This window comes from Rhamphochromis longiceps, linkage group LG7, assembly GCF_057381845.1.
Source record: "Rhamphochromis longiceps isolate RC_006_pf linkage group LG7, R_longiceps_female_GT1.1, whole genome shotgun sequence".
In the NCBI taxonomy this organism is placed as follows: domain Eukaryota; kingdom Metazoa; phylum Chordata; class Actinopteri; order Cichliformes; family Cichlidae; genus Rhamphochromis; species Rhamphochromis longiceps.
The window spans coordinates 41419136-41434675 of record NC_140563.1 but is presented as its reverse complement, the minus strand read 5'-3'; the positions used below and the strand labels follow the sequence as shown (position 1 = coordinate 41434675).

General features: G+C 38.7%; 1 protein-coding gene across 2 annotated transcripts in view; it reads right to left on the bottom strand.

The window, feature by feature from the left end:
• Nucleotides 1-14206, bottom strand: part of rabgap1 (RAB GTPase activating protein 1) — a 77299-nt gene extending 63093 nt beyond the window's left edge. For both annotated transcript variants that reach the window (XM_085413674.1, XM_085413675.1), the window contains exon 1: nt 14064-14206. The gene's annotated coding sequence lies outside the window, so the exon portion shown is untranslated. The remainder of the gene's footprint in view (nt 1-14063) is intronic.
• Nucleotides 14207-15540: the final 1334 nt, after the last annotated feature.

Sequence of the window (15540 nt, the reverse complement as noted above, 5' to 3'; positions counted from 1 at the left end):
ATTTAAAGCAATTTTATATGCTTCAGAAGAATAAAGTAGACTAGTTTGCAAAAACAGCTTGATTTTACATGCATTGCAAAGCTATGGTGATGCGAATGACAGTGAGGAAGTAAGGAAAAAGACAACTTTTTACAACCATCTATTTGACCCATGTTCCGTCTACAAAGTCTCAGCTGTGGTTTCACACTAATGAATCACAAGTTCACAAAAATACATTGAACAATGTAAAAGCACACACTAAATAATCTAACTGCAGTACATGCACTCCTAAATGCATCCCTGCAACACCAACCAGCCACCACAACTGCAAATAACAACTTTTGACTCTGCTGGTAAATTACGACTGTGGGATGCCACTGTGTAGTTCACACTGAGATAAGAATTAGCATTAAGGTAGGGAAATCCAGGCAAAGCTCTATTATTAGTATTGAGGCATGAGGTAACTTCTAAACAAGAGAGGTGGCAGGAAACACCCATAAGCATTTCTGGCCGTTTCCTCTCGCTGCTCCTCCCTTTCCCTCTTTCACTTCTCTTTTTGCCTCATCACTCACCCTGCAATCTATTTTTCTCAGTGTCCACCTTTGCCCTTGCCCTTCTTGCTTTGGGGAAAAAAACCCACCCAAAGCAAGCAGGTTTAACAATGAGAAAGTATCAGGACAAAAGGTCAATCTGGATTATTAGAGATAACACAAACACAGTCACACTGACCCAAAATAAACGTCTATATTAGAGGTTACGTGATTTTGCTGGTGATATGATTGTTATTTTTAGGCTGCAATTTATTATTGACAGCTTAAGGTTTATCCTCTCGGTGTACGTCTCTGGATACTGTGGCTCTCGCTAAATTTTTAAAGGATAAAATACGGTTTCAAAGCAAATGAATTCATTTTCAAAATATAAAATTCAATTTCAATTCAGTGATGATCATTTTCAAACCAATAAATTGAATTTCAAATTAGGCTAATTCATATTCAGTTTGTAAAAGCATTTATTCAAGTTACAATTCAGATTCAATCCGAGCAATTTAACTTATTCAAATTCAGTTTCTGATGGCACAGATTTCTGCCCATACTAGCGTTTCACCTTTATTTGACTTGGAAAAATAATTTGTCGCTCTATTTTAAAAAAAAAAAGTCCCTTGTAAAGATGCAACATTAATTCACTTACTATTAGAATAAAACAGGAATAACCTCAGGTTTCCTTTCAGCACTCTAGCCAGGCTGAGAAAGAGTCCGAGCTTTGTTGAACTTAATTAGTAATGACTTCATGAATTTCTTCACAATTAAAATTTTCACCATTAGAGAAGAAAATTTTTCACAGCAGTCCCACAGATGTATCATTATGTACAGCACCTATAAAACTGCTCTTATTTATTTTAAACTTTAACTCTCCAATTGATCTTTCAAAGTTAGCTTCAGTAAATACTTCCTCAAAACCATCAACCGTATTCACTTTATTATCTTTATCTTTATTCGCGGGTTATGTACCACAGGCCTTTAATGGGGCAGTAATTAAACCATTACTTAAAAAGCCTCTAGTTGACCCAGCTGTCTTAGCTAATTATAGGATAATCTTCAGTGTTCCTTTTCTTTCAAAAATTCTTGAAAGAGTAGTTGTAAGCAGCTAACTGATCACCTGTAGATGAATGGTTGATTTTAAGAATTTCAGGTTTCAGAGATCATCACAGTACACAAGCAACATTAGTGAAGGACTCGATACTGTAGACCACAATACTTTATTACAGAGATTCGGTATTAAAGATACTGCGCTACAGTGGTTTGAGTCATATTCTCACAGTACACAATAATTCAGACTCCATAATTAATAGGGGTGGGGGAAAAAATCGATACTGTGTAGTATGGTGATATTTTGTTTGCTAATAATGTATCGATACAGGGACAGCAGAAATCGATATTTTGTTACAAACCATTTTTTGTGGACTGGAACATGCTCTGACTTTAGAGCATGTTGATCAGCTCCTTTTTCTGAGCAAGAATCCTGACATTTCTTCACTGTCCAAATTTGTTTAACTTGTTTTTTGGCAGCAATAAACATGACAGTTTACTTATTTTAATTTAAGACATGTTTTATTTTAATTAAGTTCAAAACTTTTTTTATTTAATGTAAAATTATATTTTGTTTTAATTTACTTTCAAATTCTTCAGTTGCTGAAGGGGCTGCATAGTTTTCATAAATTGCATAGTTCAGAATAGCTATAATTGTACCAGATGGTTGCATTCAGTTAAGTTGGACTAGACTGTAATACAAACAGTTGAGTTTGTCAACAATAAAACTGACTGAAATGAGAGAAAGACTGAGTGTGAGACTTTGATATTAGATAAAATGAATATTGATAAAGTTTACCTTTATGTACAGAATTTGAATATCGCAAAATATTTTTAAAAATTGCAATAATATCGTATCGTGCATTAAGTATTGTGATAATATCGTATCGTGAGTTGTATGGTGATTCCCACCTCTAATAATTAACAACAATAGGTTAATTGTATAGGTTAATTATGGAGTTCCACAGGTCTCTGTGCTGGGACCAATACTTTTTAAGAGCTTCTCTTAGGCAGTATCATTCGAAGGAACATTTTCACAGCTATGCAGATGATGTCAGGCATGTGTAAAGGCATGTGTGGCGGAGTGTAGTCGGCAGTGCCACGGCAGGGAAGGCGGACACACCTGCACGGCATCACAATCCTGCCTCACCAGCTTAAAATTGGTGTAGGGTCCTGTGTTTGGTTGTTAGTGTGTTCAGCTGCAAGCTGGAAAGCTGCAGCAGTGTGTGTGTGTGACTGTGGACAGCAATCGAGAGTCAATAAAGAATGCTGGAAAGCATGTATGTCTCGTCGGGTCTGCCGTGGTTTGTCACAGTAGTGCCGAAACCCAGGATGGGAGGCATGACGGACCCACAACCAGGCCAGCAAGTGGATGAGCTGGCCCGAATGGTGGCCGAAATGGTGGGCACACAGTGGGAACAGGTGGTGGCATCACGCCGCCTGCAGGAAGAATCTGGCCGCTCGGGCCTGGTCCTGGCCGGCACCGCCGCCACTGCCACCAGCGTTCCCCAACGGTGTTAGTGTGGTCCTGGTTTGGTTGTTGTCAGTGTGTTCAGCTGCGAGCTGGAAAGCTGCAGCTGTGTGTGCGTGTGACTGTGAACAGCAACCGAGAGTCGATAAAAAATGCTGAAAAGCGTATGGATGCGTCGCCGGGTCTGCCGTGGTTTGTTACAGAATCTCTTACAGTTTTTTACAGCCGCTAGGACACATTTCTCAATACTTAGGTCACTTTTGCAAAACTCTTCACACAATTCTCCTAACTGACCTTCAGCTTGGCAAAGCAGTTCATTTCACATTCAAAATGCACTACAACTACCAAAAGACTTTATTCAGGTCTCAAATAAACTCATTCTTCCAGAACACTAGCAAAGGTTGACAGCCGACAAACACACTTTGTCACCCACAAAACAATGACCTAAAAAACACTAACAACATGTAGCATTACACAGTGTTTTCTTGTGTAAAACAAGGACACATCTCTCTTTATAATTTCAATATATGTTACTGGAATGAATCAGACATCATGCAGAATTCATTAATATTTGTTTATGTATTTTTAGTTTTTTGCACTAAGTAATCCCAAAATACAAGAATTTGTATACACACCATCCACTGATACACATACAATAGTAATGCTAATCTACTCGGTCTTCTCCATTTGGCCACAGGTTCTCATCCACATCACATCTTATGTCATCTAGGGCAATACACCTAGGAAATAATCTTCTGGCATGCCAGAATTGAAGGAGTTGAAAAATTGAAGGAGTAACACCTGTGTAGATGTTCATCTACAATGAGAATCAGCTGTGGCTGGTTAAACTGCATTTTTAGATTTAAAATATGTTTCAATAAAATATTGCTGTTGAATTTTGCTGTCTTTTTAAGTTTTGCATTGTGTTATTGTTTTGGCCATAAGTTTAACAGTTTTGAAAACAGTATGTAAGCACATGCAAAATGTCCTGTCCGTACAAAGATTTTTGGCAGTTGTTGTGTCTGAGTGAGAAAATAATTCATGAAATTTGAGAGATGTAGTCATTGAATGCATTTTGTGCCAAAACAATGATAACTGGTCCTCAGTTTAGCCCACATAGATTTCTGTTGTGCTCACTGTGTGAGGAGTTTTGCAAAAGGACCTAAGTATTGAGAAATGTGTCCTAGCGTCTGTAAAAAACTGTAAGGACAAATGCCTAGATGACCTCTAATATTCTGCCTCAAAACTCGTACAAAACTGAGGTTATTGTACTCGGTCCTAAAAATCTTAGAAACACAGCATCTCAACAGATGCTTACATTGGATGACATTGCCATTGGCCTCCAGTAACACTTAGAGGAATCTTGGAATCATGACCAGGATGTGCCTTTCAATGTGAGTATTACATGGATTTGTAGCACTGCTCACATTTGTGCAATATCACTAATTCTAGAAACATCCTGTCTCAAAGTGATGCTGAAATACTAACTGATACATTTATCACTTCTAGGCTGAACTATTGTAATGCATTATTTTCAGGTTGCAAAAATGCTACAACGACAGTACAAACAGGACAAGAAAGAGAGCATGTTTCTACCATATTATCTTCTTTTTACCCGTTTAATCCAGAACTGAAATTAGAATCTTTCTTCTCCCTTACAAGGTCTTGAGTAATCAAACCCCGTGTCCTTAAAGACCTCATAGTATCATATTGTCCCAACAGAGCTCTTGGATCTCAGGATCTTACTTGTGGTTGCTAGAGTTTCTAAAGGCAGAATGGAAGGCAGAACTACCAGTTTGGATTTGGGAGACAGACACTATCTCTACTTTCAAGAGTAGGCTCAAACCTTTCCTTTTTGATAAGCTTATAATTAGGACTGCATCAGGTGACTCTGAACTATCCCTTAGTTATGCTGCAATATGCTTAGACAGCGGTGGGTTTCCCCTGGTGGACTAAGTGTTTATTCTTCATTAAAGTCTTTTTCACTCTCGATATAATTATACAGCACTAGTGCATTTATTCATTCATATAGTAAATAATTTTAAACTGGTTCTCTCGCATGTGTATTTTGCCCCGTTTCCCTCTACTTGCCTTTGTTTCTCCTGACCCCCACCTGGTCGGGGCAGACTGCCCTTGTGAGAGTTTGGTTCTGCCACAGGATCCTTCCTGTTAAAAGAGAGATTTTCCTTCCCACTGTTGCCAAGTCTTTGCTCATAAAGAGCCATCTGATTGAGATTTTTTTATGTTATAGGTCTTTACCCTACAATTTAAAAGCACCTTGAGGGCACACCTGTTGTGAATTGGCACTATATAAATTAAAGTGCTCTCTTTATCATTTCAAACCACTCTGAGGAAATTAAAATCTGATTACTCCTCTAAATATTCTGGGGTTTTTTTTTTTGTTTCTTATGCTTTTTTCTTTTTAAATTTGTGTTGCAAAACAAGGTACAATTATCAAGTGAGGCTAGAACTAGTGTGCCAACTTCCCTGTTGGCAACATCTATTTGGAAAGGCACAAACACAACAACCCGCTGATCTGAGCAGAGTCGGGTAAAACAAGTAATGTGCGACCTGTTGTGGCAATAAAGCAAGATCATGTTTAAACTGAATTGTCATATTTTCCTAGTAAAGAATTATAAATAACCACATATAAATAGATTTATTTAACATTTGTTATGTTTCATGTGTATGAAAAGCAAAAAAAAAAAAAAAATCAGCATGGCCAACTTCTTGGCAACCAGTTGGTAGCTGCAACTACTTGCAATCAGTTGCCAAATATGACAAAGTTAAACACAATCACCAGGCAACCTTTGACCTTTCCTGGTTGCAAGAAGGTTGTCTTATTTCGACTCTAGTCTGAATGAGCTATAACACAATCATAACACAAAGACCATTCAGCTGACAGCCAATTATGCTAACCTTTACTGGATAAATATCATAATTAATGCCAAGGAGTTAGAAACTATGTTTCACCCACTTTGTAATGAGGGACTGTGCACACAAATTACACACACACACCTCTATTTACCTTCTCCACCTGTTTCACTTTCTAATCAAAAAAGGTGCTCCCATGCATACCTGTTATAATCTATTCTGTCTTTTCTGAATATTAATGACCAACAAAATATGCAGTGCTACTTTAACATCCCACACTAGCATAAACACTATAAAGCAAATGGACGAACACACCACAACTTGCTTAGACCCTACCTTACAGGTTAGTTGTGCAACAATAATTTGATACACTGTGTACAATGTAGGTACAAAGTAACACAAATATATCGTTAAAACTAGTATATACTGAGAATATTTAATGATAACTCTCATTCTGCATGGGCGTTGTTACTTATGTTGCAACAGACAACACGGTTGCATGCGTGTCTATGGACTGTGCTTCTTTGGCAGCTTATTTACTCTGCTGATAGCTTTGCTGAGCAGATCATTTTAAAACATTGTCATTGCTGTTATTTCATACATAGTTTGGTGATTTTCTAATCCCAGTATACTTTATAGACACCTCAATAAGACTAATTAACTGTAACTACTAACTGTAGCTATTAATAAGCCAAATCTATACTGGTTTCTGCGATATGACGGTTTACTCTCATTTTGTGCTCTTGGATGTTTGGTCTGGCAACTGTCTTGTTCCATATGAAATAATATTAATTGAAGAGAATATCTGACAAAGTAAAGCAAATACCAGTCCAAAAGAAAACTAAGCATCAGACTCAGTAGCATTCAGACACGGTCCTTTGCATCAATCCCCAGTCTCTTTCATCCCTGCAGGCTTTCAGTCTTGAGGATACTTTGCAGATGTTTACACTACTCTTGGCTCTTGGTGTGTGTGTGTGTGTGTGTGTGAGAGTGAGAGAGAGAGAGAGAGAAAGAGCAAAAGTGCCTAGCATAATTCGAAAGTAGTGCATATTAAAGCAAACAGGTAAAATAATATTAAATTACAGTGGCATGAAGAAGTACTTGCCCCTTTCTTGCTTTCTTAGTGTTTTGTTGCATTTAAATGTTTCAGATCTAACAAAATACAGTTTTTAAATGAACCTATGTTTGAATAAATAAATAAACAAAATACATTTTATTTTAACCATTCAGAGGTGGCCTTGCTCGTATGTTCAGAATTACTGTAAAGCTGTATAATCCTAAAGCACTTGAGCTTCAGGGGATAAACTGATGGCCAGACATTCTCCTTCAGGATTTTCTGGTAAAGAGCAGCATTCATGGATCCATTAATTATGCCAAGTCACCCAGGCCCTGAAGCAACACAGCAGCCCCAGACCATCACACTTCTACTACCATGTTTGCTGATATGATGTTCTTTTTATGAAATGCTGTGTTAGTTTGTTACAAGTTGCAGTGGGATTCAAATCTTCCAAAAAAGTCCAACTTTTGACTGTCAATCCACAGAAATTTCCCCAAAAGTCTTGGGGATCATTATGGTGAGGCAAAGGTGAGATGAGCCTTTGTGTTGTTTTTTGGACACCTAAGAACGCTCAGATGTCAATGACTGAGAGCATTCTATGAGCCTACCTTACATTGTCAGACAGGTTCTATTTAACTGATCCAGCAGGTCTGGTAGCAACCAGGGCTGAAAGATTTGAGAAAGGGCCAGAAAGGTTTGGGTGGCCGTTTCCTCTTATTAAATTAAATTATATATTTTTTTAAAAATAATTTTTATGGGTTATCTTAGACTAACATTAAACTCTTTTCAATGATCTGAAATATTCAAGTGTTGTAAAAACAGGCAAAACCTAAGAAATCAGGACAGGGACAATTACTTTTTCACATACAGCAACATATTTCATTCGTCCAGATCTTTATTCCTGTTTTAACTGTTTATATTTTTTTTCCAAATTGTTTAACTACTTTTGGAAAGATGGCTAAAATAAACTTTAGGGATAGCTATAGTGCCATCACTCGCTGATTTCTGAAGTCCCATTGTGAAGCGATTTCCCATTGCTCATCTTAGCATTTTGAAACTGGATGTGAGAAGTGAGAGGTGGATTTATGAAACTGCATGCTCACTGGCTAAACACTTGCCCATTACAAGTCATAAGCTGGATATTATAAGTCATATCCTGAAACTTATTTCTGAAACCAAGCCCACAAACTCGTCAGCACAAGCCCGGAGGCAGTTTTCTCACGTCTTTCAGACCCCAAAGCCATGTCCACCTTTTTTATAATGTCTAATAGTCAGGCCTTCTGCCTGCTGGTCCAGAGAGCATGTTGTTTGCTTTTCTTAAGGTAAATACTAAGACTTGCACTTTGATTTGAGAAAGCCAGGCGAAACTTGATTTTATGCACATACAACAGTCAATACTATATACACCCATACATACATAAAATACATTTTTAAAAATACCCACTTGTGCTGGATGTCACATACCCTACAAAACACACAGACAGCTGTATTATGAACACAAATAGGCACTCACTGAGAAACACGTGCATGCACACACACAAACCTAATACTTTGACTAGCAGGAGGCTCCAAAAGACTTATAATGCTTCCCTTGTCACCCCAGTTTCCTTTCTAGCCTCACTAACAGAGCTCTGCCTGCTCCTGCCAAGATACACTGTTCCTTATCAACCTTTTCACTGCCTTGGTACACTTCCAAGAAGATCGACAATCGCTGCCAGTCAGTCAGGATACTGACCATTAAAATTATCTGGGTTCTAAAATGCCTTAAATTGGAGGTCATTTCCAATACCTTGAGTGTTTTTAGCAAATTTAAACTAATTTGTTCAGTCAACTTTAATTTGACTTTTTATGTCTCATCACTATATGATTCTTTGTTTTGAGTAGCAGGTTGAAGAGAAGAGAAGAGAAGAGAAGAGAAGAGAAGAGAAGAGAAGAGAAGAGAAGAGAAGAGAAGAGAAGAGAAGAGAAGAGAAGAGAAGAGCCCACACCCTGGATGAATCCAATAACTCAACTGTTCAGCATATTTCATAGGTTCATATGGATATGAAGCAGCAATAGTTCTTCCAAAGCTTGTTTCCCAAAATGTTCTCTGACTTCAACATGAATACTCTGCATGTCTATGAGATGCTACAAATGTGAAAACCAATATAAGTTACATTTACTCTGTCAAGGAGGAAAATAAAGTAAGCTCACGTTTAGCCTTAAAATGCAGCCAGGTTCATTTTGAGTATCTTCTTTCAGGACTACAACCTACATCGTCTACTCATTTATCAACTATAAATCAACACAAAGCGATAACAGTAGTAAAGTGGTGAGGTCTGTGTATCCCTTAAAGTGGCTCACACACTTTAGTTTATTTTAAGTTGAAAACAGGAGGATACCATGTTAACCCATGTGTAAAAATACACACACTAGAAACACATGCCTGCTTCTTCTTTCTTTTTTTTTGCTTCCCACTGCTATCCAGCTGAACGGGCTGTTCTGGGCTGCCAGCTGGGCTGCCAGCTGGGCCCTGTGTGCACCTCACGAGGGAGAGGAAGACACAGCCAGACACAGGCAGAGCATTCAGGCTTGCACCACAGTCCTTTTCAACCCGCCTCACAGCACTGATTTCAGCCAGGCGGAGATAGCAGGGGGGAAAAAGGAGGAAAGAGGAAAAGAGGAAAAGTGACAGAACAGCTCATCTACTACAATGGGAGTGTAACAGTACAAAGCAAAATCAAAGAAACACACACATAAACAGTATTTTATTTGTACTGTGTGAGCATCTAATTATAATCTTCATTCAGATTCACTGCAGGTCAGAGGCCCCTGGTTTAATAAAGTGGTATGAATGCTCTCGAAAGACTCGCGCTCAACAATAAAATGATCTCACGTGACTAAATAAAATACGGCAGGCCTGCCTTTAATTTCACAAACACAGAACTGATTGCAACAAACCTGTTCACTGTAAAATACTGAGCTACAGCCATGGACTGGCTATTCACAGCTACTTACTTAGTGGTGTTGTCTCTGAAAAATAGAGGTATGGCTTTTAAAGTAAAGCTGACACTTAGATGTGTGTTAACATGCATGCAACAATAGTTATGTGTGATGAACATACAGAAAATGGAACTGAAAGTGAATATGAATTCTCACTTTTGCATTTGTCCCTACCTCAGTGATAAATATGTATGTCAAAGTTTCTGTCGTTTAGTGAATTAACAATAAAAATTGAGCAATTTCTTATCAAAGCCAAAGCCCAGATGCAGGAAAACAAAGCAGGGCTGCAAGAAAGAAAAAGGAAGAAATAAAGCGTACAGCATCTATAACTCAAAAGAAGTGTGCAAATGGTCTGTGAGTAAAAATAGAGAGGTAGGTACAACCCTTATAAGATGAGCAGCTGAAATGACATGATCTAACCCTGCTTTTAACATGCAACCAAAGTTTCTGTTTCAGGTGACTTAACATTGAGTGCTATTTTTGGATCACACATCTAAAAATGTGGGTGGGTTTGTGTGTGTATGTATTTAACCTTAAAATAGCTCTTCTATTTACTGAGTATCAAGGAAAAAACACAGAAGACAACTCTCGTGAGCAGTGCATACAATGTTGTCTTGCAAGAGGCGCAGATCTGCATAGTGATCTGAGCTCTCGGCCTGTGGTTGTTGATGAGATGCTATCTCTAGCTACAGAGTATGAGGGCGTGGAAGTGGACTGAACAGTATGTGGATTCTAATTTATTCAGTCGGTCCCTGCTGGGCAGCTAATACTAACCAGCTGTCTGCGGATATCAGGCTAATGTCTTCTCAACACAAACAGTCCAGATGATTGAGTGAGCCCACTTTTAGTTTCTGCTCGGTCTGTGTTCAGTGTTTTTGTGTGCACCTAGGTGATGACACAGATTTTAATGGAGTATCACAAGTGTTTCATCCAACGTGGGTATTCATCTAATGCAACTGAATGATTAAGAATCAAATACAAATCAGCTGCATCCATACAAGGTACAGTACAGCTAGCTAGATATAGCTTTACAACAGTCTGCAGACATTTATTTACCAATAAACTGCTTCCCCCTACCGTTAATAAGAAGCCACATAAACTGAGGACGGAAATACGTCTAATCCACCAAGTCATAACATTTAAAATCCAGAAGGTAATCAGGTCTTTTCTATACATTTTTTTAAATTATTAATTAAATTTGATTAACACTGAACATGAGGATAGCTGTTACTTGGGAAGAAGAGCAGGTAATTCACTAACCACAGAAACACTTGCTCAGTATCTTTGGGGACGATACTGAACCCTTAATTGCCCCTGATGCATCCATCAGTGTGACACAAATGAGCTTAATAACTCCATAAAGCTCCAAAGAAGCAGTACATGCAACAAAATCCAGTTGTGCAAAGTTGAGGCGGATGCAGACTTGTCCAATTCGTTGGTTATTTGGCGGAAACATTATTTCCCCCAAAAGTAAACCGTTATCAAACGCCCGGGAACTTTTGAACTCTAATGTAACTAATGTATGAATTAGAGTCATCTCACCCACAGCACATGCACTGAAACACTAATCCACAACAGTTGGTGCCCTCGCCATTCAGTCTACATCAGTTGTCCAAAAACAGGTGTGTATGAGGGGTGTTACTCGCATCTCAGTCCAAAGCCAGATATGGAAAAAAACATCTGAACAGTAGTGATAGAGGGAGGTGCTAAAATCTATTCAGTTTGACATCTTTACTCTGCTTTATTGTCTTTAGTGGTTGATATTTATTATTATGGTGTAAGGGCCTAATAATAATATAATGTAATATACTTATATTAGCTGAGCTATGTGCATGGTAAATGGTAAATGGCCTGTATTTACTAGTCCCTAAGGACCCCAAAGCGCTTTACATATCCAGTCATCCACCCATTCACACACACATTCACACACTGGTGATGGCAAGCTACATTGTAGCCACAGCCACCCTGGGGCGCACTGACAGAGGCGAGGCTGCCGGGCCCTCTGACCACCACCAGTAGGCAACGGGTGAAGCGTCTTGCCCAAGGACACAACGACCGAGACTGTCCAAGCCGGGGCTCGAACCGGCAACCTTCTGATTACAAGGCGAACGCCCAACTCTTGAGCCACGATCGCCCCCTGTGCATGTCATTTATGTGTTTGTATTTGGGGGAGTGGGTTTGGTATTTGTTTATTGGTCACTTTTTTGTGATCGCTGTTTACTTTTTTGATTGTTAAGTGCACTTTACAGTAAGTCGCTTCTTTCTTTGCTGATACAGGAAAGAAAGAATCTCTGTGAGACATTTTCCAGATAACATATCAGAGAAGTGGCACGGCCCAATCTTAGCCTCTCAGCAGCTTTTTAAGTTGTCCCTAAAGCCACAAAAGTATTAATGTTAAACAGATAACATAAGTTTTAATTACCATAAGTGATGAATGAAGTGGTTCCTGATATTATCAACACCACATAAATTAACAATCATAGCAATCTCCATATAGCGGTCTGTTTATCAGACAAATAAAGTACTTTATTGTGCATAAGCATCTGTAGTAAAACCAGCATTATGTATGTTATTGTGTAATGTGGAAGAAAACACATGCATAACATAATGCTTCCATAAAGTATAGCTGTGAATGTGCTGGCTTTCCTCCTCTTCTAATATAGCTGCTGATGGTTAATAGAACAAATATTTACATAAAGTCTAATCTTTTTTTTTGGCTTTGTTTTGTTCTTATCGAGCGCATGCACCGAATGCATTATATGCAACGAGCTTTGCTTCGTAATACTGGAGTTTCAGGAAATACAACAGGAACAATCAGCTGACTGATGGAAACTGTTCAAGCTCACAGACAGATAGACAGACAGTAGTCGTCAGCATTAAGTGAGAGGAATATGGCATATAACTTCTGGTCAGTTTGTGTTGACACAACTTGTCTCATTAAAGAACTGACAATGTGCAATGTTAACAGTGTAAAACAGAGCATAGAGGAAGCTGTAACACAGCACACACTCATTCTGATATATTGAAATCAGGGTCAGCGAAGTTAGTTTAAAAGGTTGAAGGGGACTACCCTGGAAAATGAGGCCTTTTGCGAAATGTTATTAATGTATTTAAACAGCTAGTTTTGTTCCAAGGTTGTGTTTTGGTAGTTAATGGGTCCTGCAGGGCAGACTGCCTACGATTTAAAAAATAATAATAATAAAGTTATTCCAGGAAAGAACTTCATAACCTCCCTGGTTATTCCCTTGGCACGTGACTATAACAGTACAGCAAATACCTGCAGGGCATTTTGTAATAGCACTATAAGTTTCCGTCTTCTTGAAACAATGACAGCATGAAAGGCTCGTTAAAAGCACCGACAGCCTAATTCTAATATCTGCTGCTGATCTTATGAAGTTATTGACTTGTATATTAATATCACATATGCCTTCAGTACATGCTTGGCTATTTGACCTTTTATTCATCAGGTCCCCATCGCACTGCATAACATACGGAAGGACCGATCCGATCTGATAATGAGTGCATTGATAAGTATTAATATATGTCCATATTCTGCACTACAGTGACAACTGTAACATCTACACACAATCTGGCATGCTTAGCATTCACATTCATTTCCATGTGGATATAGGCAAAACTGCTACCTGTCAGCCTATTAAACCACACCTGTCCCTGAGCAGGCACTAATCTATTTCTCTCGATTAAAACGTGCGAAGCTCGCTAGCTCCAGTGTTCACTTACTGCTTCAGTTAGCCCTCACCAACCTGCCTAACGTTAGCTAATACAGCTATAGCAGTTATAGCCTCAAAGTCAGACCAAAATGTTTAATCGCACAGTGAACATTTCCCCAGACACTTCCGTCAACACGACACAATCAATGCAAACTCTTAGGTAAATGGGTTGCAAATAACTTTAAGATAAATCCGCTGCCTGGCCCCGCGATGGACAGAGTGTTCATACAGGCCATTACAGTATTATGGCTGGATAGCTAACGCCTGCTAGCCATGCTACTCTGGCACTTCCAACCAACAAACAGGTATATTTCCTCCTGACCAGGGAGACAGTCACGCTTAACCTCGAGTATAAATGCGTGCGCAAGTGCAAAACAGCTTACCTTGGTTCCCACTTTTATTTTTATTCCAACGGCGGTTGGCACAACATTGCACTTCCCAAATAACATCAGCAGACAACAGCATCCAGCCGAGCTGTAAACACAAGCCCAACCAACCCGCTGACAACCACACCGCGCATGCGTCTGTCACTGCTCCTGAGTCTATGCAGAAAGGAGGCGCTGGCTGGTGTGCAGCTTTGACTGATAACACGAGTCTGTTTTGTTTTGTTTTTTAAGTCAGGGCTCATCTTAAATGAGAAGTGTCAAACACACTGGGCCAAGTAGGAGTCTGTTCTCCATTTTTCAAAATAAATGCAGTTGCAAGTGGCGTGAATGTCTGTGCTTGGCTCTGGAGGTTTTTATGGTATAGATGGAGGTTTCCATATCTATTTCATAGATTTTCTTATCTATTTCATATCTATATCATATACAGTTGCTGCTGTCAGGTGAGAAAGTAGGTGTAATCATGAAATATTCAGGGTGTGCAACTACACATAGACTTCCTGTTGCTTTATTCTTGGATTTCAGCAGCTTCAAACACTAATGTTTCATTCTTTCATGACAAGGCAGACTGGGGTTTCACAGAAGTCCCAAGTTCTTACCTTTGAGTGCTCATTCCTTTTCTTAGTGTTGTAAACATATGTGGTGCTGATGCTGACCATATAACTCCTTGGCTTAATAGTACAATAGTTGGTACAGTCATAAAATAATGATATGTTCTCCTCTTGTATTAATTCATGCACTTCTACATAGAAGAACCTTTGTTTCCATAGCTCCAAAAGTTGAGTCTGTTCATCTGGACGTAGCGTTTTCAGTGGGAGAAACGTTTCAACACATCCAAGTGACTTCTTCAGTCTCTTCAGTCTTTGTTTCCATAGTTCACACTCAAGTTAATCAAATGTAAACCCAGAATTTTGCAGTACTTCAGTGTAGATGGTGCCCAGGGGTATGTATAGAAGGGATGAATCGGTTGTACATGGTCCCTCTGAAACATGGTTCTCCTTCTCTAGTTGCCTGCACCCCAAATGCATTGGACTAGAGTACAATCCCACCACTGGATGAGAGCACAGATAGGACCATTAACGCAAGTACTTTACTCAGGTTTTATGTAGTTATACTTCATTTAACTATTTCCATGCACTTTATATTTTGAGTGCAATTATAGATCAAGTTACAGAGCAATATATCTGTAATTAAAATCATCAACAGCTGCAATGTTAAAGATACATACACATAAATATTTCTAAAATAATCGAAAAATATCATACATATGATTCTAACAGTGCCATTTCACGTGAGTACATTTTGTTCAAGAACTTAAATATATTTAAATATACATCCTGTGAACTACTAAGCTATTTAAAAATGATTCTTTTACTTAGGTAAAAAGTCTCTAATACCTTTTTTTCACTTTGCAAAAAACTATCCATTAGAAGTTTCTGTTTAAATTCATATGCAGCTCCAGTTTTCACATAATAAA